We start from the raw sequence: 25675 nt of genomic DNA on the forward strand, positions 1-25675 counted from the left end.
AAAAAAAATTACACAAGAGCTTAGCAACTGAAGTGGCAATATTCCCAACTTTCTAGAGTGATTTATATCAGAGTCTTCTGGTAGAGACAGAGATAGCTTTTGCAAATGAGTCTTTTAAAATATTGAACTGAGCAAATTCGAAACTTGGCATGTATTGTAAAAGAATGGTCACTCAACAGGAAGGAAAAAATGATTATAGCCCTTTTGCATGTTTCACCATGAACACTGTATTATTGTAGAGGTTTCAATATTTGGAATTTTTTAAATGATTCATTTGCTAGCAGTATGTATGGGCACTTTCTATGTGCCTGGAAATATGTTTTGCTGCTTTTGGATACTTCTTTGCTCTTATAAGCCAGTCAGTCATTTAAAAGTTGAAGGCAAGCCTACTTGAATATTCGGGGAAACTCAATGTTCATTTTTTTAAAGTTGATAAAATTGAACTCTAATATTTTTCCTGGTCCCCCCCCCCCCCCCCCTTTCCTGTCAGCATCTTGAGTTAGGCCCTTATCATTCTATGCTATTTTTCCCTGTATTGAGATTTTCCTTCCCTTCCTTTCCTGTACAGTGACCACTGGGGTTGGTTCCTGAAAAGAACCCTTCTGTGACATTCCAGGACTTGAGAAAACAGGTCCTTGACTTCTTAGCCTGACTGGTCCTTTTCTGTCTAGTCCCAGCTTGCTTTCCTAGCCTTGTAGTCTTTCTCCTTAGATTTAGTCCAGTGGCACAGTTAGTCATTAGTTAGTCAACTAATTAGAACCTGAAGTCACTGTATTGTTTTTGAGGCTATGCTTTTTTATTCATGCCATTTCCTCTGCTTTAAGTGGATTTTCCAAAAATTTTCCAGGCTCTGTTGAGAGGATACTCACTCCACAATCCTCCTAGCTGGATAGGAACCCTGTAATTTGTAATCTATAGCCCTTGTTAAATTCTTACCTTTCATCACCAATCTTTATATCTAAATGTCATTTCCAGTTGGTCGGGTTCTTAGAGATAGAGTTCCAGTACCTACCATGATACTTTGCATACAAAGAGCTATTGCTAAATAGCTACCACTCTTAAATACCTACTATAATTGTGCTACAATTTTGCAAAGTAAGTATTATTGTCTCTGTTTTAAATTGTGAAGAAACTCAGTATCAAAGAGATTAAGAAACTTGCCCAATGCTGTGTAGTTAGTAAGTGGCAAAACTGGTTTGTCTGAGTCAAAAGCTCTTGCTATTTCTTTTATGACATACTACCTTGGTACTACAAATAGTTAAAATTATTAAATAGGTGTATTTATGGAAAAACACTACTAAAATTGCTTCACATAGATTGCCAATATGCTACGTAGAGTCTTCACTTCAGTAACTAAGGTAGCTGCTGTGGACTACCTGATACACTCCTACTTTATTCAGATTTTTCTTCCAAGTTTTTGATACTAATGGATAAGGTTGATTTTGATTTTTCTGGGGGTCAGTGAAACAGAGATCTAAGCACAATTTGCTTGGTCTTTGTTTTTAAGTAGATAGTTTTGCATTTGCCTAATAACATTTACTAGGCAACTGATAAGGTAAAAATAGTCTGGTTATCTTTTATGAAGTACTTTTTCTCTTTGTACTGAGGTATTAAATACATAGGGGTAAAGCATAGAAAGCATGTCCATCTTAAATATACAGCTTGGTGAATTTTCTGTATGTATACCTGTATAGCCACTAGATCAAGAAAGACCATATTACATCCATCCAGAAAGAGAAAATTTCCATGCTTCTCCCACCTAGTACCTCCCCTAGAGGTACTGATTTCCATTTCTACAGATTAGTTTTGTCTATTGTTGGACTGTAAGGGTAGCCAGATAATATGCATTCCTTTGTCTGACTTCTTTCATAATAGCCTATTTTTGAAATTCATCCATATTAATGCATGTGTATATATTTTTTCTCATATTTTTCTAAAACATTCCATTGTATCAACATACCATAGTATATTCATTCTGTTAATAGATGTTTGGGTTATCTTCTAATTTTGGCTACTACAAATAAAACTGCTATGGGCACAGGGCCAGTACAGGTCGAGTGGGCGTGGCATGCCAACAGGTGCCATGGTAAGGGGCTCAGCAGCCATGCTGTTTTCGACCATGATGTTGGGGAAGCCCTGCGTGGGTAGGGACGTGGAGACGTACCTGCTCAAGGTGTGGGCATGGTTGTGGGGGCCACATGCCATTGGCTGGGCATTTGTGACCCCAGCTGGGACAGGAGACAACCTACGGAAGAAGAACCTAGAATCTGGAGAATGGTCATCTGGGCTGGACCACCACAAAGCCAAGGCCATGTGACCCGTCTTCCTCATCAGGCATTCCCACAACCACGTGAATGCCTCCCTGGAAAAGACCGCACACTAACGTCCCTGGGTCATGAACAAGCTGAACTAACTAACTGGGCTCTAACTTGCAAGCTTGGGGTTGAAGTTTAATAAAATTGTCCATTTGTCCATGACCCATGCAAAAGAAACCACCAATATGGTAAGCAAATATCTGCCAGGCATCTGCAAGGTCAGCACAGACCTACTAAGGGAAGACCCCCATCAAACCCGACCTGCCTGTGTTCCACTGGAACACAGTGTATTACAAAGATAGAGCCCGGATCAAGACCGCCTTCCAGAACTACAACCACTGGGCAGACGCCAAGCAGCAGGAGGACAGTTAGGAGATCTTCATCTGCCGTGCCAACGTCGTCTGCTACATGGTACTGGGCAGGGTAGTTCCCTCCAGAAGGCTGGCTCCACCTCTTTCTCAGCAATGGCAGCATCGCCCACCTGGTAGTCCTGCCTGATGCCAGTGCTACTCAGGACCCTCGGGGACACAGGGTTCATGCCTCTGGATGAGATCTCCTGCTCCTGAGGACCTGCTCTTCTTCACCCCCAGCCTGGCTCCAGTGGGTGCCACCAAAAGCACAGCTCCTTCCCGTCTTCTCTCCACAGGCTGCACAGCACAGTTACACTGCATTTCTCAAGGAGGAGAATGAAAAATATGAACACCTAAAGAATCCAAAATGTGGCATTTCAGTCCATACTTCAGGCCCAGGATGGAAAAAGGAGTCGTGCTGAGCAGAGCATCCCGATTGCTATCTCGGGATTTTCTGCATTGTCTACCAGGAGGAGGCCTCACCAACGCTGTCTGTGGGGACCACGGGCAGTCCTCATGGGGGCCTTTGGTCATGACCACAGTTGGCCACGTAAGCCCCTTGAGGCTTGTCAGCAACGCCCATCAGGCACGAGGGGCTCTGAGGAAGAGGGGCTGCCAGTGCTTCTATTCAGAACTTCTTGTCATACGTTCTTCTCGTTTCTTAAAACCTTTTTGTCACTTCAATATTTGTCAACTGAAGATGCTTTTCATCTGGGCTCTTGCTTTGATAACCAGTTTCTCAGTCCAGAGTCCTGTACCTCTGATGCTGTTGGATCTGGACTCAACTGGGGCCTTAGGCCTTTTCCTGCACCCACGAGCACCTTGGCAGGTGAGGGAGGTGACTGGATGGTGATAGTACCGTGCAGGTCCTGTTTCAATAAAATACTCGACAGCTCAGTCTGCCTCTGGCTGTTAATCCTTTATGCTTGCAGGTTAAACTATTTAGACATGATGTGTCCATCCCAAATATTCTGTTAACTTAGGAGAAACTACAATTTCTATGAAGTGGTCATGAACATTTTCTGCACAATCAGTGCAACTGATTGGGACATTTGATCCATTTCTCTGTCAACTTTGGAATTAACTACAGAATAAAATTTTACTGAGAAAAAAAAGCTGCCATGAATAGTCATGCACGATCTTTTAGTGACATTTGCAGTGTTTTGTTTGGGAATATATCTAAAACTAGGATTTTAAAGTCATGGGGTAGCCATGTGTTTAGTTTCAATAAATTCTGCCAGGTCAACCAACGGTGAGTGAGTAAATGGAAGAGTTGTAACAGTTCCACATTTTCAGCAGGACTTGATATTGTTCCTTTTCATTTTAAGCCCTCTGGTGGATGTGAGGTGGTATCTCATCGTTTTCTTTTCCATTCCCTCATTGTTAATAATGTTGAGCACCCTTTCAAATGTTTCAGATAATTTGGATTCCTTTTTTTAGGCAGTACTTTTTCATGTCTTCTGCATATTTTTATTGGGTTGTTTGTCATCTTATTGATTTGTAGGAATTCCTTATATTCTGGATAAGAGTCCTTTGTTGAATATGTGTATTACACATAGCTTCTCAGTCTGTGACTTTATTGTTTTCTCTTTTAATGATGTCTTTTGACAAGCAGAATTTCTTAAATCCAGTTTATAATTTTGTTGAATACTGTGTTTTGTGTCCTGTTTAAGAAATCTTTGCCTACTCCACAGTCATGAAGATACTAATTATCTGTGTTCACATTTAGATCTGTGTTCCATTCTGTGATTTATCTCAATAGTTTTTGTATGATGTGAGATAAGAATCTAGATTACTTTTTGTTTTTCATTATAGAAATCCACGTGCTCTAGAATCGTTTTTTGGAAAGAATTTCCTTCATTGAATTGCAGTGGTGAAAACCTAGTTTCCATCCACTTGTGTGGGTCCGTTTCTAAACTGTTTTTTACCATTGTTCTTTTTGTCTGCCTCATGGTTAAAGATGGCTAGCCAAGCTCTATCATGTCAGTATTCCAGCCAAGAAGGAGGGGAAAATAAGAGTATGCTCCTTCTCAGAGTATGCTATTTTCAGAATTTGCATGTAACAGTTAAAATGCCTACATCTTGTTTGTCAGTAATATGACAACTCTTATCTTCAAGAAACATTGGAAAATGTCCTTATTCTGGGTGCCCTTGTGTCCTTTTAAAATTCAGAGATTATATCACAAAGAAAGAGGGGAGGAATGGATATCAGGAAACATTTGTAGTCTTTGCCGTAACTTCTGTTTGGAGCACTTTGTGGGTGTGTTTAATAAACATTTTATTTGATTACCTACCCCTCATAGGAACCTCATAAGCCTGCAGATGTCACAGCCCTGTGATAGAAAACTCTCCCAGAACTACTTAACAAGAAGTGTACCGAGTAGTAATAGAATCAGCTGCTTTCTAGTGAGACACATGTCCATGTCTTGTTAAAGTTCATCTCAAATCACCCAGTATTTCTTTATATGGTATTGGTGCCATCAAAAGAGCTGGAAGGGAATAAAAGCCTAAATCAGGAAAGTCTAAAGAAAGAGATGGCTTGGGGCGCCTGGGTGGCGCAGTCGGTTAAGCGTCCGACTTCAGCCAGGTCACGATCTCGCGGTCCGTGAGTTCGAGACTTCAGCCAGGTCACGATCTCGCGGTCCGTGAGTTCGAGCCCCGCGTCAGGCTCTGGGCTGATGGCTCGGAGCCTGGAGCCTGTTTCCGATTCTGTGTCTCCCTCTCTCTCTGTCCCTCCCCCGTTCATGCTCTGTCTCTCTCTGTCCCAAAAATAAATAAAAAACGTTGAAAAAAAAAATTAAAAAAAAAAAAAAAAAAAGAAAGAGATGGCTTAGTAGGTCTGATAATAGTGTGGACTATGGTGGGAGGGAGACCAGTGAAACATCTGTGGGTCTTCTAAATGTCCCCTTATACTTTACATTTTGGAAAAGAAAACGTAGAGGTCTAGGTTCCAGTTTTATTTGTTTTGATTTTCTTGTTGGCTGCCATTAATGCAGTTAGTTGGTATAGATTTTTCATTTCAAAGGATTTATTTAGTATTTCTAGACCTTGAAACAAAAGGTCTCTGATGGTTAAGGTTTGGGCCAGCCCAGTGTTAAATGTCCTTCCCTTTTCATGTCCTTCCCTGGGAGAGATACTTGGAAATATCCAAGAAGGGTAGATGTGTTAGTCTGCTTGACTAGTCTGCCATAACAAAATGGTACAGACTGGGTTGGATTAAATAACAGATTTACTTACAGTTCTGGAGTCTAGAAGTCCAAGATCAAAGTGCCAGCAATTTTGTTTTCTGGTAAGGCTTCTTTTCCTGGCTTATAGATTGCCGCCGCCTTGCTGTGTCATCACACAGCCTCTGTCATGTGTGGAGAGAAGGTAGTCTCTGATGTCTCTTTCTCTTCTTGTAAGGACACAAGTCCCATTCTTATTCAATCTTAGTTACTTCCTTTTTAAAGGCCCTGTCACCAAATACAATCATGTTGAAGATGAGGGCTTCAACATAAGAATTTTGGAGGGACGCAGTTCAACCTATAACGTTATGTTCTCTATCCCCCTTAAATTGATGTCCTTCTTGCATGCAAAATACATTCATCCCATCTCAACAGGTCCAAGAGTCTTAACCCGTCCCAGGATCAACTCAGAATTCTACATTCCAAAGTCTTACCTGAATATCATGGGGCACCTGGCTGGTTCAGTCAGTAGAGCCTGTGACTCTTGATCTTGGGGTCGTAAGTTTGAGCCCCACATTGAGTGTGGAGCCTACTTAAAAATCCTCTAAATTAGGTATGGATGAGACTCCAGGTATGATTCATCTTGAAGCAGAATCCCTCTCCAGCAGTGAACCTGTGAAACTAAACTGGTTAGGTGGTTCCGAAATACAGTGGTGGGACGGAAATAGGGTAGATATTCGCATTCCAAAAGGAGAAAGCAGAAAGGTCACGGGAATGTTGGACCCCCAAGAAGACTAACATCTAGCCAGGCAAACTCTATTTGATTTTAAGGCTTAAGAATAATCCTCTTTGGCTGCGAGATCTGCCCTCTGGCCCGGTAGCCCTAGGCAATGGCTCCACCCCTGAGGCAGTGGGTGGGGTCAGCCTGACCCACCGACACCAGGGATGGGAGCACCACCCTCTGAAACGAAGGGAGGAAGCAGCCTTTCTGTAGTGGGAGTAGAAGTGAGGGTGTCTAAACTGCCCTGGGGTTCTTTCCTTTTCATGAGAAATAAAACATGTTTGCAGCCAAATAGTTCAATGTCTAGTCCTGTTCAATCTCAGAAGTCCAAAAGCCTTCCTTTATTTCATCCTAACTGTATTCTGTTTGGGCCAAACTGTCTGTGTCTCTGTTGGTTAATCCCATCTCTATTCCTGGTTTCTGTTGATTAGGCTGACTAATAATTCCAAGGATAATCTCCTCATGGAGCTGTTGTCCAGCCACACCCTTGGTGTTTTCTCCTGGACATACTTTCTCATTTTTTGCAATATGGATAGGCTGAGAATTTTTCCAGATCTTCAAGTTTTCTCTTTCTCTCTCTCTTTTTCACTTAATGATTCCTTCAATTTATCTCTCTTCTTGCATTCTACTAAAGCAATAAGGATAACCCAGGCCACACTCTATACTTTGATTAGATATCTCTTCAGCTAAGGGACACCTGAATTACTCAAGTCATGATCTCACGGATTCGTGAGTTTGGGCTCTACACTGATAGTGTGGCGGGTGCTTGGGGTTGTCTCCCCCTCTCTCTACCCCTCTCGCACTCACTTGCTCTCTCTTTCAAATAAACTTAAAAGAAAAATCTCTTTAGCTAAATATCCGTGACTTACAAGCTCTTCCTTCCACTGAACCCTAGAACACAATTCAGCCGGTTCTTTACCAGTTTATAGGTAGGATCATCTTTTCTCTGTTTCCAATAGCACATTCTCATTTACATCTGAGTTCTCACCAGTCACCTTTGACTTCCTATTTCTTCAAGGCAGTCTTGGCTTTTTCTAGAATGCACCTCAAAACTCATCCACCGTCTACTCAGTTACAAAGCTGCTTCCACATTTTTAGGCATTTGTTACAGCAGCATTCCATTTCACGGTACCAAACACATATCTGTAATTTGGACTGCTATAGCAGAACGCCATACTGGGTGGCTTAAACAACACAAGGGTGTTTTCTCACAGTTCTGGAAACTAGAAGTCCAAGATCAAGGTGCCAGCAAATTCAGTTTCCGCGGAGGCCTCACTTCCTGGCTTGCAGATGGCTGCCTTCTTGCTGTGTCCTCACATGGCCTTCCCTCTGTGCGTGTGTGTGTGTGTGTGTGTGTGTGTGTGTGTGTACACACCTCACTTGTATATATACCTGATACATATAAGGGTAGGATGGGGCAGTTAAATGTAGTAGACTATCCCATCTAGAAAAAGGTAACATAGGCACACTGGAATTACTGGTCCATAGCAATTCTGAAATCCCTCATGATGGATATTGGAACACCCTGGAGGAACAAAATTTGCTGGCCTTATTTTATCTTCTTGTTCATTATTTTCATGAGGCTTTGGTTTTTTCCTCTGAGTAGTTCTTCCTTTTCTCTTCCTTGGCTCCGTTTGAAATGGAGAGTGGAGGATTTGCTCTGCTTGGAACTGAGCAGCCCTTTCTTCCCACTGCTTCCATATAGAAGGAGCCAAAGGGTCATTTTCAGACTTTAGCTGATAGACTGGTTCTCTTTGGCAGCACAATTCTCTCCAAAATCTAAAAGATTTCTGTTTGTTTGTTCTATATGCTGGTAATTACATCTGTTTTTTTTTCTTTTGTTGTGGTACCTGGTTCTCAGCTCTGCTACATTGATTTGATTTCTCACCTGTATAGTTCTTTCTAGACCAAAAGAAAGCTATTTGAGGACTGACTGACTTCTATGGGAAAACCATACCCTTAATCTGATCTTTTTCCTCGTCTTATCCAACTAAAATGATTTAATGAACATGTTAATCTGTCCTTTCCCTGAGGCAGTTTAATTTTTTTTTTTTTAATGTTTTCCTGAGCCTATGACCTTCATTCAGTGTCTCTGTTAGTATGGGAAGTAGTTAGTCCATATAACATTGCAAATTGAAAATGTCTGGAATCTCTCTTACTTTTCACTTATTATTGAAAACTGGATAGTCCTTTTCTCAGCTTATCCCTTGAATACTTGCCATATGCAGCCAAAAATAACGAATTCACACTTCAAGTGTTCTGTTTTCTTCTCTCTTTTAGAGCTGCAAGTTTATTAGGTAATATGTCTTTGAGGTACTGGGAGTATTATAATTTATAATAGGAGTATTATAAAATACTAGTATTATAATTTATACTAGGGGTGTTGTAAAATACTTTGTCATTGTATAAATATAATACTTGTCTTTCCAGCCCTTAAGATTAATTTCCTCACTGCCTTCTGACCACTAAATATATTTTAAGGTTTTGCTAGAGAAGCATCCTACTTCTGGTACCAATTTCTAGTTAGGATGGGTTAGACTTACACTGTGCTGACAAGCTGTCCCCAAACCTCAGTGGCTTTAGTGAAGAACAGATGATTTCTTCTCCTGTTAAAAATCCATTGTGGATTTCTGGGAGACTCTGCCCTATACACTCAGGCTAAGGACTATGGGTGCACCTCCATCTTGTATGCTTTATGGAACACCTGACCTTCTTGATTGTCATGGAGGAAAAGAGAATATTAAATGGTCTTGTACCAGTAACTAACTGTTTAATTCACAGTCTAGAACTATTTACGTGGCTGTGACTAACTATAAGGAGGTAGAAGTTAAAGCAGAAATATTAGAAGGAATTGTATCATATATCTGAATAGTTAAAAGTTATAAGTTAAGCTAATAATTAACTGTAAAACATATATCATTCTTGGGCACATTTGTCTTCTGTGACCTGGAAAACTAGATTTGAATGTGGAATTTTTGGAGTCTTGAGGTTTCTGCACCTTGAGAACATGGCAGCGTAGGAATGCTGGCCCATTTTCCCTTCTCTTCATGTTTCAGGCCCAATTCTGCTCGATGGAGGGCACACGTTGAACCTATGTCCACACCCTTGCTAATAGCTACCCATTGGCCACTTCTTGGAGCCTAGGGCTGAATACACAGTGGCACAATCTATCCTCATAAACACAGGTCTGGGAAAGAGGCTTTCACAGTCCCTGCTAGCAGGGTTGGAGTTCTTTGGACAAGAAATCCCTTTGTTCCAGGAACCTACGGCATGGTCTAGGAGGGGGAGTCTGGGCCTGAGTGGATATGTCCACTTAGACCCTTGGCCTTCTTACTCTCGAGGGAAGGGTTTACTGTGAACCCCTCATGTCCAACTTTAAGGGCAGTACTGAACAAGTGTAATGTCTATGTGCTTAGAAAAAGAATAGGATATGGGTGAGCATACAAATCTGTCTCCTACCTCACGCTTACTGAATTCGCTTCCTAGATAGAGCTATGGAGGGAAAATGCTGTAGTCACCAGAGTTGAGTATCCTGTGTTAACAACTGTGGTTCTATTATAAAGTCCAATTATGATATATAAATCAGTTTCTTACGTGTTTGCTCATGGCAAATTTGCCTCAACCCCACGGTGTCTGACTTGATGGAAATGTCAGGGTATATGGCACACTTTTGAGTGATGCTCTTACCTTGTTACCACGTAATAGGAACAACTGGGAAGCTGTGAGATCTAACCATCACGAAGGCCAGGCAGCCTGGGGTGCAAAATCTAGGTGATGAGGTCAAATGCTGGCTCTGATACTTTTCAGGTGTCTGATATTGAGAAAGGTTTCTGTTTCAATGTTTTCTTATTTGTACAAAGGGAATAGAACTACCTATTTTCAATTAAATAAAATAATATATACCAAGTGATCTACAGAAAATATTCATAGATCAAGCAAAATTCTTTCTCAATGAAAAATGATTTAAAACAATGAGGTGTGTTGGAGACTAAGTCTGAGATTTAATGCAGGGAAGATGACCTAACAGAAGAAGGAGGTGGGGTCCCTGGAAGATGAAGTCCTTAGTCTAATATCATGAAAAGAGAGCTTTGGGGCAGCTCTGGGCTCTTGCTTATCTCTAAGGGAAGATATGTCTTTACTATCTCAACCTAGTAATCTCTCTTGAGCTTCAGTGCCCTGATTTTTAAAATGAGGATAATAAGAATTGCTTTGATGACCTTGATAAGGATCTTTTGATAGAGTGGTGGAGATCAGAGCCAGGGGAATGGGTTGGAAAGTGAATAGGTGAGGAAATGGGGATTATCTACTTTTTAAATCTTTTTCAGAAATTTGAGAAAGATAGTCTGGGAATATAGTGGGAGCTGGAGGGCAGTGCAAGGTTAATGAAGGTTTTGTTTATTATAGGTTGAGAAATGCCAGATCATGGTTGTATCTTGGGGAGCAGTATCTCTAGTAGAAAGGGAGAAAATGACAATGCAGAGGAAGTTTTGAATGGAGAAGTGAGATTGCTGTGGTGCTGCTAGAAGGGAAGTTTGTAGCGTCAGCATTGAAAAGATGAAATGCTCTATCCAGTAGCTTTTTTTTTTTCTTCCCTCAGTGGAGCATGAAGTGGGGGTGTTAGCAGAGACATATGTGTATGTGCAAGTGTCGGGAGTGAAAACACCAACTGGAAGATAACGGGCAGGGAAGAGTTCTGGAGTTGTAGCCAGGCTTTAGAACTCTGGAGTTGACAGAGTGAGTGAAGTCACTCTCCTTGTTTGTGAGAACCCTCCATCTCCATCTCTACTGCAGTAGCTTTTCCACTCTATTGTTTCTGTGCATTTTTAGTATCCCCTGAGGCCCTCTCCAGTCACACTGATGCCTACCTGGGCTGTCCAGATTAGCAGCAAGATACCATTTGATTACAGAATTGCATAGGTTTTTAGTAGTCTATCCCTATTTTTTTCCCCTAGATGTGAGATTCTGCAAGAGGTTTTTACTGTATTATCTTCATCTCCATATAAGGTCCTTGCAACGGATTGAGTGTTTATGTCCCCCAAAATTCATATGTTGAAATCTTAACCCCAATGTGATATTTAAAGGTGGGGCTTTGGGGAGGTAATTAGACGATGAAGGCAGAGCCTTCACGAATGAAATCAGTGCCCTTATAAGAAGAGACCAAAGAGCTGGCTAGTTCGCTCTTTTTTCCACCATCTGAGAATACGGTGAGCAGTTGGTAGTCTATGAAGAGGATTTTCACCAGAGCCCATCCATGCGGCACCATGGTCTAGGACTTCCAGCCTCCAGAACTGAGAGAAATAAATATTTACTGTTTAAGCCATCAAGTCCATGGTACTTTGTTACCTGAGTTAAGAATGGCATGGTTAGTTTTTTGCATCCTAGAATTTTAAAAACTTTAGGTTAATAAGTTACATCATATTTCTAGCTGGTAAATGAAGTTTAAAGGAAAGTGCCCACTGTATTCACTGATGCAGGGTCCTACCTTCCAGTGAAGGTCTTGACTCCCTTTCCATGTCAGAGTCCAGGTTTCTAGAAACCAGAAACTCTGGTGGAGTAGAGCTAACCTGACGTTGTCTTTGTGCTTATGATTGTGCTGATCATCAAAGGCTTTTCTTGGATGTTTGTGTATAGCTATTTACAAACCTACTTGTACAGGTATAGTCTCTATCCATTAAGAATTTAACAATTTTAGAAAAACAGTGAATATGAATATAAATGTTATTGCTCTGGTGACATGCAAGCAAAATAGATGTAATATTTCACTCAATTTTGTGGAATGTTTTAGAATGAAAAACCATACAAATATTGTGCTTATACTGTGTCTGCCAATGTAAGCGTGTTTAGCAACAGTGAGTAAAAGGGACATTAGTGCTTAGGAGTAATTACTGTTGCCAAGACTTACTAGGAAAATTTTCATTGTTCATCATAGAAATTAATGGTAACACAAAATGCCTTGATTTCATCATCCTAGGTTTCTTTGAGGGACCCTGTAGCCTAGATGCTAAAAGTCTGGACTCGGGTGTCCAGATCAGCTGTTTGCTAATTGTGTGACCTTGGGCAAATTACTAAAACTTTTGGTGCCTGAGTTTTCCTATGGGCCCAAAAGCGATAATATGGTACATCCCTCATAGGGTTGTTAGGAGGATTAAATGAGATAAAATGGTTAAAGTGCCTAGATCATGCTATGGTAAGCACTCAGGTTCCTGGTTAGAAAATATTATAATATGCTCTAAAAAAAAAAAAAGAAAATGTTATATACTTTCTATAATAAATAGATAGCTCCATTAGGCAGAAAATCAATAAAGACATAGTTGCACATAATATCCCATCAGTCAGCTAGATGTAATTGACATCTTTAGATCACTTTATCCACAACAACAGAGTATATATTCTTCTCAAGCTCACATAGAACATTCACTAAGACCACATTCTGGACCATAAAACACAACAAATTTAAAAGAATACAGATCATACATTGTTTGTTCTTAGGCCACCATGGAATTTAACTTAGAAATCAATAACAAAGACAAGTAGGAAATTTCAAACTACAGAGGTTATACAACACAATTTAATTTTTTTTAGTGGTTTCTTTTCTTTTTTTTTTTTTTTTTTGTATATAATTGTCAATTTGGCTTCCATACAACAGCCAGTGCTTATCCCAACAAGTGCCCTACTCAGTGTCCACCACCCACTTTCTCCTCTCCCCACCCCCCATCAACCCTCAGTTTTTTCCTTGTATTTAAGAGTCTCTTATGGTTTGCCTTATACAACACAATTTATAAATAATAGGTCAAAAAAGTATATCCGTAGAAAATTTAAAATACTTTGAGCTAAATGAAAACATGACATCAAAATGTCAGATGCAGAGACAGTGTTGCTTAAAGGAAAATGTATAGTACTGAATGCATATATAGAAAAGAAGAAAGTCCTGACCTCAATAATCTAAATCTCCATGTTAGGAAACCAGAAAAAAAGGAGAGCAAACTAAATCTGAAGTAAACAAAAGTAAAGCAGTAGTAAGAATTAGAGCAGGAAAAAGGGTGCCTAGCTGGCTCGGTCTGTGGAGCATGCAACTCTTGATCTTGGGGTTGTGGATTTGAGTCCCATGTTGGGTATAGAAATTACTTTAAAAAATCATTAAAAAACAGAGGGGCGCCTGGGTGGCTTAGTAGGTTAAGCGTCCAACTTCGGCTCAGGTTATGATCTCTCGGTTCACAAGTTCGAGCCCTGCATCAGGCTCTGTGCTGACAGCTCAGAGCCTGGAGCCTGCTCTGGATTCTTTGTCTCCCTCTCTCTCTCTGCCCCTCTCCCACTTGTGCGCTCTCTCTCTCTCTCTCTCTCACGAATAAATAAAAAAAAAATTTTTAACTTTAAAAAGCAGAAATCAGTGAAATTGAAAAGAAGATATATATGAGAGAAAAGTAATGAAACCAAAATCTAGTTCTTTGAAAGATCTATAAAATTGATAAGCCTTTAGTGAGGCTGAGAAAAGGAGGAGGATACAAATTCTTAATATCACAAAAAAAAGGTATCACTTCACATCCTTTGGACATTTAATAATAAAGGAATACTTTGAACTCAATGCCCACGCCTATACTATTAAATAAAATAATTGCATTTCAAAATAGCACCATGCCAAGATGGATTTACTGGTGAGTTCTGCCAAACATTTAAGGGAGAAATTATGCCGTTCTCTACAATCACATTCAGAGGATAGAAGCAGAGGGAATATTTACTAATTTATTCTGTGAGGCCAGCATTACTCTAATATCAAAACCAGACAAAGACATTACACAAAAACTACGGATCAGTATCTCTCGTGAACATAGATTCAGAAATCCTTAGCAAATCAAATCCAACAATCCTTTTTTTTTTTTTTTTTTTTTTTTTAAATTTTAGAGAGCATGAGCAGGGGAAAGGGGCAGAAGGAGAGACAGAGAGAGAAAGAGAGAAGTCTGAAGTAGACTCCATGCCCAGTGTGGAGCTCAAAGCAGGGCTCGATCCCACAACCCTAGGATCATGACCTGAGCCAAAATCAAGAGTCGGACATTAAACCCAAGTGCCCCAAACCAACAATCCTTAAAAAGTCATATACCATGACTAAAAGGGGATTATCCCAAGTATGCAAAATTGGTTCAACATTTGAGAAAATCAATTAAATGTAATCCAGCACATGAACAAGCTAAAGAAGAAAAGGCAGATGATTTATCAGTAGATGCAGAAAAAGCATTTGACAAGATCCAATACCCATTATGATCAACACACACACACACACACACACACACACTTCCAGTAAATTAGGAATAGTGGGGAACTCATGATCTGATTGGTCATGAGATTGAGCCCCCCTTTGAGCTCTGCACTGGATGTGAAGCCTGCTTGGGATTCTCTCTCCTCCTCTCTCTTCCCCTCCCCTGCTTGCATGTGTGCCCTTGCGAACATTCTTTCTGTCTCCCAAGGGAGAAGCAAAAGGATATATAAGAGGTTGGGGACAGAAGGGGGTTGTGAAAAAGGAGGTGGGGTGTGCTTATAAAAGGACATGAGGGATCCTTGTGGTGCTGGAACTGTTCGGTATCTTGTATGGTGATATATGCATGAGCCTAAGGTAATAAAGTTCTGTAGAATTAAATACGTACACAAATAAGTATAATGAATCTGGGGAAATCTCAAAAGATCAGTGGATTTTATTAATACAAATATGTAGTGATTGCGATATTCTACTTTAGCTTTGTGAAATGTTATCATTGGGGGAAACAGTAAAGGGACTCAAATCTCTCTTAAAATTCACGTGGGAATCTATAGTTACCACAGTATAAAATTAAAAATGCATGTACAACTGTTACATAGAACTAATAAATGACTTTTATTTATTTATTTATTTTTTTGTTTTTAGGTTTCTGCCTCGTTGATAAGTCATCATTGGCTTTGTAAGTTGACATTTTAATTTTTTTATTCTCCACCCTCAACATTCTGTATTTTCTGATTATAAGAGTACTTTTCTAGAGAACCTGGAGCAAAACTTTATCATTTGGTTCTTATATTATTTTAAGGGCTGTTTCACTTTTTCTGATGCCTTTAGGTGATAGTTATTTTGAGGAAGTTTGCATTACACATCTTGGGCTAGGGCCTTCTGTGTCTTTGGAGTGACTTCCTATCAGGGTTATGATTAGAAGGAGTAAAGTGCCATCTGTGGAGTTGAGGTTGTATGTACATCTCTCCCATTAGACATCACAGCCTGCACCCAGAACATCTTTGTGGCGGATGATAAGAGGGGCACAGCACCCTGGGAGAAAGCCACAAGTGTAAGTGGTTTGACTAGTGAGGAAAAATAAATTCTGCTTCATTTACCTGTGAAAATCTGGCAATTCGATTAAATGAGGGCAGGATTCCAGACTGGGAATCTGAGAATATAACTGTATTCCTATTTTATCGTTTGAAGTAGCTCTCTTGCTGTTCTATAAGCTCCTGTTATAATGGTAGGTTTTGGGGGTTTTTAATTCCATAAAATGCAAACATTTGAAATAGGAAAATTTGAATAAACATTTTTAACCTGGAAAAGAAATTATTCTCTGTGTCACAGAAAACATTTGACATTATTAAATGGGTTTTACTTGGCCAATTTCTTAGAAAAGAGACTGTGTTGCCAGTATGGAAAAATAAGGTTATGAACCATAATGTGCAATCAATAGTTTTGATTTATGCATGTTGTCATTTTGATGAAGAACTGAAATATGTTAAACTAATTTTAAAGACCTCTTTGAGAAACATTGTGTGAAGATGATTTCGTTTTTCATAATGTTAGCAGTGGAGGATGATATTGTTACAAGGTAACATACTGGGGATTTGCATTCTCAGACGGTGTCTAAATTAGTTTGAATCTTGTTCTAACAAGTTTTGTTTCACCTATTTTCAGGCCACTAGGAAGACACACACCTCTTAATACAGTTTTCCCCAAAGTATATGCCTTAGTATACTCATTCCTTTGGATGTTATATGGGAAAGGGACCTATAGTCATGTAAATTCAGGGGGAAAAAACCTTAGTAAAAATTAGACTTACTTCCAAGAACTGATTATCTAAAAGAGCCTATGGTCTGTGTTGTTTTTCAAACATATTTCCCAATATAACTCCATATATACTGTAGGATTGGGGCTCCATGAAACATTTTTGAGGAAATAGTGCTTTAAAATTTAGGAAATTGATAACAATGACAGGATCTATTGTACATTTTTCACAATGATAGCGGAAGAGAATAAGGACATTTGAGCTAGAACAGAAGAAATAGAACATAAAAAGACTGTTGAAGTATCTTAAAACTGTTGACATACAATTAACCGTAAATAATTATAAATATAGTTATAAAACATAATTTCTAAAAATCTTGAAAGTAAAAATATGTATTTTTCCTTGTTGTAGTCACCTAATTCCCACATTACTCTTTCTCATTCCTTGAGGATTTAGCTCCTGGCTCACTGTCCTCCTCTCCAAGAGTCTTGTGTCCTAATTCTTGGTGATTTTATGGCCACTTTGGGGTCCTTCCAATACTTTGATTTCTCAGTTCCTTAACTTTCTCTCTTTCAGTGATCTTGTCTCCCAGACTACTTTGGTCCTGTCCTCCCCTCCCATGGTGATATTGCAAACTTAGTCATTAGCAATAACTGTTTCCCTCCATGATCTTGAGTTCAAGAATCCCATTCTCCACCAGTCCCTGCTCCCAAATTTTTAATTCCATCTAGATATTTGCTTATTCAGTGTAAATAGCCTCTACCCTGTCATTAAAATTACCTGTTTATCCTCTTCTCTTATCCTTCCTTCTTTGCTTTACTTTACCCCCTTCTCTTATCCCTGCTTCTTGCTTTACTTTTTAGATACTTTGCTATCTAAACCCCAAAGACTTTGTCTCTTCCATGCCTTTAGCTGCACAGCTAGTCATAGCTGGAGAAAAGTGATCAGCCATGCTCACTAGTCTTATTTTAACTATTTTGATTATTAACCTCAGTGGTCCCCTAATGTTTTCAGGCAATTTGGACAATTGATTCCTAGGAAGACATTTAAAACCTATTTCTCTATAAACTTGCAGTTCCTCTTCTTCTGTTTTCCCCTTCACCTGATGACTCTGTTTTCTTTATCACTGATAAAATAGAAATACTCAAAAGAGAACTTCCATAAGTGCCCATCGTTACATATACCCCTGCTACCCACACCATACATTCTGCATTCTCTTCTTCCTCTCTGGGTGAACTGTCCAAATTCAATCTAAAGCTTACTCTTCTACTTATGTTCTTATATTCTATTTCCTTTCACCTACTCAAGGATATTGCTGTAGCAGTTGTCCCTTCACCGCCCTGAGTTATGGATTTCCTGCCTCTTTTACTTAAAAAAAAATTATTTACTTCCCATTCTCCCTAGTTACCAATCCATTTCATTTCCATTTTCTTCTACACAATTTTTCAGTCTTTCTGTCCATTCTGTCTTGATCCCATTTCAGTCTGGACTGATTCTCATCATTCTACCAAAACTGTCTTAAATGTCACCAGTGACCTCCATGTTGCAAATCTCACAGTTCTCAGCCCTCATTTTACCTGACCTACCAGTATCATTGACCCTGTCAGTCTTGCACCTCCCTAGCGTTCTGAGTCTCCACACTTTCCCAGCTGCCTTCCAGTTACCATGACCACTCGTATCAGTCTTCCTTGCAGTTATCTCTTCATTGCCCTGACTTCCAAACACTGGGTGACCCAGGACAGTTCCTATACTGTTTCTCTGCCTACACTTACTCCTAGCTAAGCTGGTTCAGTTTCATGGCTTTAACTACACATATATGCTGATATCTACCAAATTTATATCTCCATTGTGAACCTCTCTCCTGAACTCCAAATTTAAATACCCAATTGCTGAATGTCTACCAGGCATACCAAACCTAATATGTCAACAGTTAGCTTCCTCTCCACTCTCAACTAAACTTTCCTCTTCCTTAGTCTTTTTCATCTCTGTAAATGGCAACTCTATCATTCATAAATATTAACTCTGTTACTCTATTTTCTCACACCACACTCTTTGACACCATTGTCATTTCTTCTTTATCTCACCTTATGTTTATCTAGCTGTCAGGAAATACTGTTAGCTCTACCTTAGATATATCCAGAAGATGACTGCTTCTCACCATTTCTTCCACTCTCATACTGGCCCAAACCATCATCATTCATCATCTTTTTATTAAAGTAGGCTCCTTACTGTTCTCCCTGCCCTTTTTTTTTTTTTTTTTGAGAGAGAGAGAGCTCAAGGGGGGAAGGGCAAGTGGGGGGGGAGAGAGAGAGAGAGAGAGAGAGAGAGAGAGAGAGAGAGAATATGAATCTCAAGCAGGCTCCACACTCCATGAGGAGCCCTATGTGAGGCTCGGTCTCACAACTATGAGATCATGTCCTGAGCCAAAATCAAGAGCCAATGCTTAACCTGCTCAGCCAGGCACTCCATGGTCTTTCTGCTTTCATACTTTTTCTCCTATAATCCATTTTCCAAAGAGCAGCCAGATAAATTATTTAAAACTCTAAGTCTGGTCACGTTACTTTTCTGCTCCAATGCCTCAGTGCCTCTCTTTATATAGAGGTTTATCATCTTCTACATGATATGGGCCCCCATTACCTCTGACCTAACCTTCTGCTCCCCCTCACTCACTGCTTTACCCATATCAATATTCTTCTTCCAAGTTAGGGTTTTGAAGTTATTGTTGCCACAAGAAGCCATAAGACTTGCTTCTTTACCTCCTTCAGGTATTTGCTAAATTGTCATCTCCTCACCTAGGCCTTCCCTGACCAGCCTGTTTTGTTTTTGTTTTGTTAAACATTTTTTTAAGTTTATTTATTTATTTGGGGTGGGGACAGGGAGAGAGAAGGAGAGAGAGAATCCCAAGCAGGCTTCTTGCAGTCAGCACAGAGCTTTATATGGGGCTCGATTTCACAAACCATGAGATCATGACCTGAGCCGAAATCAAGAGTTGGACGCTTAACCAACTAAGCTATTTAGGTGCCCCAGCCTATTTTGAATTGCCGTTATTTCTCCCTCCCTTTATTCTCTTAATGGTCTTTTATCTCTTAAGTACTTTAGTTTTTAATCACCATCTAATATATATTTTATTTGTCTTCCCTTCATTCAAAGATGAACTCCACAAGTGGAACAGGGGAAAGGGATTATGTAGTAGTTACTGACTTTGTCTAATATGCCCTTCTGTTGTTGCCTCCTGACTCACAAAGATGGGTAAGTGACTCGCATTGAGGCAGTTTTTGTATCTTGTCCTTCTGCTTTCTAGTCCTAGGATGGGCATGTGATCCAAGCCAGGCCAACTGGAATTTTTCCATGGGATTTTGATTTTTTCTGCTGGAAGTGGCAATAAATAAATAATTCATATCTTGTCATGGATCCCCATAACTGTTAACAAACCATTAGACGAAAGATAAGTACGGCCATACACTATAATTCCTTTGGAAGACTTACAAAAATTGCCCATATACTAGGTTACCAAAATGTGTGTATATATATCAGAGAAATAGAGAGGAAAATAAGAAAAATTTAAGTGAACATGATATAAAGTTCTATATAAATAAGCTTTAAAACTTTTAGTGATTAAGGTGCTAAAGGTTATTTTGACTTGGTTTGCCTGTCAGATTGATTCTTCCTAATGTTCATGTAATAGTTACTTCCATGCTACATAACTTCCACAGCTCAGAAAGGTAAAATAGATATATTGATTTGTATAACCGTCATTAAAATGTAATGGCCAACACAAAACTTTTAAAATATTGTCAGGAGAATAAATGTAAAGTCTACAAATAAGATTTTAAAATGAACTGTCTACTATAACCAATTAGACTTGCCCTAAGTACAAAAATGATTCAGTATTTGGGAATCTTCTGGAAAAACTACACCATATTAATAATTTTTTTAAATGTGAACTTAGAGTTTTGTGGGACATTTGACAACATTAAACACCCATTTCTGGTCATCCCTTAGGAATAGTACTTTCTTATTTTGGATATAAAATATTTGTTTTGAATCTTAACAGATTTATTAATAGCAAAGGTCACAAACATTTCCATCAAAATCAAGAGTAGTGACATGATGTCTGCTAACATGGGTAGTAGAAGTTCTAGCCAGTCAGTGAGACAGACAAGTAACAAGTATAGTTATTAGAAGAGGAGACAACGCTAAAATCTGTAGGCAATATGATGATAGACCTATACAATTCTGAAAATGAATTATGAAACTTTTAGAATTAACGCAATTACATAGAGATGATAAGTATACATTTAGTGGCAATAATTGGAAGCTTAAGATAATAGGTTCATTTCTTATGGCTAGCAAGAAACTGACATGCTGAGAATAATGCAAATAAAAAATGTGTATTTTCAGAATTTCCTACAGTAAGTATATATAGCTTTGTTACCAGAAAATAAGTAGTAAGATCTTAAGAAAGCTGAATATATTTTCAGTATTTAGAGGTAAGAAAATTCTGTTGCAGGAGCTCAAGCTCAACTGAGTTTTGTTCAGTTGTAGGCTTTCCCAGATAACTCAGTAAGGGAATTTTAAATGCTTGATTTGAGAACTTCAGTTAGATGAAACATGATTAAAAAGCATCCAAAATCTCAATCATCTATATGTTTCTAAGTATTACAGGGAGAAAAACTAGGTTTGAAATTTCTTCTAAGAACATACTTCATTTTCTTTTTCAATGGTTGTTTGATTAAAAGCTCTTTGGTAAAAATGAATAGATCTTGATACTTTTAATAAATGGCTCCTAATACCATTTTGTTACTGAGGACTTGGAGTGTTCTATCATAATTTAGTTCCAAAAGCTCCCTTTTTTTTAAGAGCTATAAATTAGAGAGCAGATAGCATGGAGAGCACAAATTTTAGAATGAGTGTAACCTGGCTTGAATTCTAGCTGTAATGTCAGTAAGTACATGATTGTGAGCAAGTTAACCTTTCTTAGTCACAAGTTGTCTTTTATAAAACTGAAATAATAATAGCGATGAGGATTATGAGGATTAATTGAGGTGATAGACCTGGTCATTAGCAACATTCAGTAACAATCCTTTAATTCTATATTCTTCAGTACTATAATTTGAGATACTAGTAATTATTTTACAATGTACTTTATAGAGAAGGCAGCCTCTTATTATTTATATCCCAAATTTTGAAAACTTCTCTATTTCTGTGGAAGAGAAAATGACTAAGAGACATGGGCTGCTCTGTAATGTGACCCCAGACAAGTCACTTTTTGTAGTTTCTGAGCTTTTTGGTAATATCTATATCTTAGTGATGTGGAGAGGATGAAATGAGGTAATGCAGAGTTTTCAGTACTTATTTGTAAATATAAAGCACTAATACAAATGTAAGCAATTGGAACTTCAAACTGAGGGGACTTTCATGACTTCCAGCCATGAGGTAGTAACAGGAACTTGATTCATTTTCCAGCCTTAAACAACCAAAAAACAAAATGGAACCAATAAAAGCCCATAAAAATTTAAAATAGGTTTCACACATTGGGCAACTAGCCATATACTATCATGAACGCCGAGAGAAGGAAAACAAATGATGTGCCCACGGCCACAGTGTAAGAAGAGGAAACCAAACACAGCTCAGTGGTCGCCATGAATTGAAGTAATAGAGTTGGGAATTCAGGGAGGCAGGTGCCGCTAGAATTTGTAGGACAGAGAGCCAGAAAAGAGAGTTGCACAAAGAGAACACGGAACACTGGAGTCTTTAGCTGAGTGCTGATTAGTGCATGCATGTAAGAGAAATACCCAAGGCTGAGAAAAGAACCACTAGGAAGGCAAATATAGATCACAGCGTAGGGAAGAATGTGTCCCAGTAGAGTAGAAAACCCTTTGTAGTATAAGTGGCATAAAGTGAAGTACTCAGAAGGGTATTGCCTCAGTAGTAAGGGAAAATTAGCTCTACAGTAAAGGTTGCTTTGATCCTTTCTTTAAAAAAAAAATCCTGAAAGTAAACCATTAAAGAGGAATCATAAACTTTTTTGGTAAAGGAAAAGATAGAAAATATTTTAGGCTTCACAGACCATATGATCTCTGTTGCAGCTACTAAGCTCTGCCATTGTAATGTTAAAGCAGCCATAGACGACACATAAGTGAATGAGGATGGCCAAATTCTAGTAAAACTTCATTTACAGAAATAGGCTGTGGGCCAGATTTGGCCTGTGGGCCACAATTTGCAGACTCTCCATTCTTAAAGGTCAAATTGTTTTTAGTAGTTTAACTTCATCCCAGAACAAAGCTCAAGAATGTTTAAAGAGATACAAAATATCTGGCACCTAAAAAGGTAAAGTGTGCAGTATCTAGTATTCAATCAAAATTTACTAGATATGTCAAGAAACAGGAAAATTCATTGGTGAAGAGAAAAATAAGTCAATACAAATAGACTCAGAGATGATAGATTTTAATAAAGATATTAAACAGATTTTTAAAGATTTAGTAAACAGCTTTACTAAACAAAGATATTAAAATAGTTATTTTATACATATGCTCAAGATTGTAGAGGACAGCACTGGTTTAAGGAGAGATACAAAATCTATATAAAAAAAAAAAAATACAAGTTGAACTTCTAGAGGCAACGTAAACATCTGAAATGGAATATACACTGGATAGGAGTAATAGCAGACCAGACACTGAAGAAAGACTTTGTGAACTTGAAGATAAAAAGCATTAGAAATTATACAAAATAAAACACACTGAAAACACCACATCAGTGGGCTTTGGGACAACTTCAGTCAGTCAAATATATGTATAAGTGGAGTCTCCAAAGGAGGAAGGTAATAGAAAAAATATTTAAAGAAATAATGGCTGAAAGTTTGCTAAATTTTGTGGAAACGGTAAGCCCACAAATCTTAGAGGTTCGGTGAATACCAGCAGTTACCCAAAAAAAAGGAAGAAAATTACATCAGAGTACACCACAATCAAATACTTTAAAACCAATAATAAAGATTTCAAAGGAGAGAACAGGACACTATACATTTAGAGGAACAAAGAACGACAGTAGACTTTTAACCAAAAGCAATGAAAGCCAGAAGACAGTGGAACAACATAATTTAAGTAATGAAAGAAAGGTAGTAAAAGACTGTTTTAGTCCTGTAAAAGCTGAAAGAATTCACTGCTACTATACCCACACTATAAGAAATGTTACAGGAAACCATAAGAAAGAAGGAAAGTAATACTATATCGAAACAAAGAACATCAGAAATGAGTCAATATATAAATTTTTTTCAACTTAAATATTTTTTAAAAAGATTGTTTTAACCAAAAATAATAACAATGTAGTTGAGGTTTATAACATGTAAAATGTATTGACAACAATTGCACAAAGGTCAGAATTGGAAAAATTGAAATGTAATACAAACCTTTTATACTCTACGTGAAGAGGTATAATATCCCTTGAAGGTATGTTGTGTTAAGGATATGACTGTAAACCCTAAATCAACCACTAAAACCTCAAAAGAGTTATAAACTAAAGGAGATAAAATTAAATCAGAAAAAAATAGTCCAAAAGAAGACAGAAAAGCAAAGGAAAGGGGAAATGGAGAACAGATAGGACAAATACAAAACAAACAGCAAGATGAACATTTCAGCCTACCTATATCAATAATCATATTAAGTATAAATGGTTTAAACACTCTAGTTAAAAGACAGTGAATGTCAGCTTAGATTTTTTTTTTTTTTAAAGAAAATGAATTAACTATATGCTGTCTGCAAAACAATGTACTTCATATAGCTAAAGACACAATTAGGTTATAATGTAAAGGATACAAAACAATATTTAATACTAATCTTTTTTTAAGCCTTGACTTAAAACCTCTAAGTAGAAATGAGAGCAAAAAATACTGCCAGGTATAAAGATGATTTTCATAATGATAAAGTGCTAAACTGAGGACATAATCTTAAGTGTTTATACACCTAATAATAAAGTTTTACTATACATAAAGAGAAATAGATAAATCCACAATTACAGTCAGATTTCAATACCCTTCTCAATAGATGATAGATCAACTAGATACAAAATCAGTAAAGATAGAGAAGACTTGAACAGCACTGTCAACCAACTTGACCTAATTGACATTTATAGAGTACTCTACCCACCACGTTTAAGTACACCCAGAACATTTATTAAGATGGACCATATTCTAGGTAAGAAAATGAGTAAATTAATTTTTTAAAAAATTCTAATCATACAAAGAATATCTCCTGCCCATAAAGGAATTAGTACAGAAAGGTATCTGGAAAAATATTTTCGAATGTGACAACACCCTTCCAACCAACCCAGGAGCACATTCTAGGCCATACAAAATACCTTAAATTTAAAAGAATAGAAATTATACAAAGTATGTTCTCAGACTACGACAGAATTAAACTGCAAGTTAATAACAGAACAATAGCTGGAAAATTCTCCAATAGAACACTTCTCCAATAAATAGCACACTTCTAAATAATCCATAGGTCAGAGAAGCCTCATGAAACCTTAAAAATATTTTAAACTAAAAGAAAATACAGCTTATAAAAATTGGGGGTGGGGGAGGAAGCTAAAACAGTGCTTAGAGGGAAATTTATAGTATTAAATGCATGTATTAGAAATAATATCTAAAATCATAAAATATCTAAAATAATCATAAAATATCTAAAATAATATCTAAAATCTAAATTTCCACTTTATGAAACTAGAGAAAGAAGAGCAAATTAAACTGAAAGCAAGTAGAAGAAAATAAATAAAAATTAGGGAAGTCAGTAGAGTTGCAAAATAGGAAAACGAGAGAAAATCAAAACAAAAAATGGTTCTCTCAACAAGATCAAAAAAATAAAACTATAACCAGATTAGCCAAAGAAAAAAAGAAGACCTAGATTACCAGTGTCAGTAATGAAAGAGGGTTCATGACTACTGATCTCATGATATTATAGAGCGAATAAGGGAATACTACAATCAGTCTCTGCCTACAAATTTGATAACAGATGAAATGGGAAAAAACAAAAAACAAAAAACCCCACAACTTTCCAGAAAAGAAAAT

At 38.0% G+C, this 25675-nt stretch overlaps 1 long non-coding RNA gene and 1 pseudogene across 1 annotated transcript in view; both read left to right on the top strand.

The window, feature by feature from the left end:
* Positions 1-20888, top strand: part of LOC128777634 (uncharacterized) — a 31285-nt gene extending 10397 nt beyond the window's left edge. Inside the window, exons 2-3 of the long non-coding RNA XR_008422868.1 lie at positions 15504-15537; positions 19765-20888. This is a non-coding gene — a long non-coding RNA (uncharacterized LOC128777634). The remainder of the gene's footprint in view (positions 1-15503; positions 15538-19764) is intronic.
* On the top strand, positions 1372-4057 carry LOC109252526 (serine/threonine-protein phosphatase PGAM5, mitochondrial-like; annotated as a pseudogene).
* Positions 20889-25675: the final 4787 nt, after the last annotated feature.

This window comes from Panthera pardus, unplaced genomic scaffold (genome assembly GCF_024362965.1).
Source record: "Panthera pardus isolate Hobbes unplaced genomic scaffold, ASM2436296v1 HiC_scaffold_17, whole genome shotgun sequence".
Lineage (NCBI taxonomy): Eukaryota > Metazoa > Chordata > Mammalia > Carnivora > Felidae > Panthera > Panthera pardus.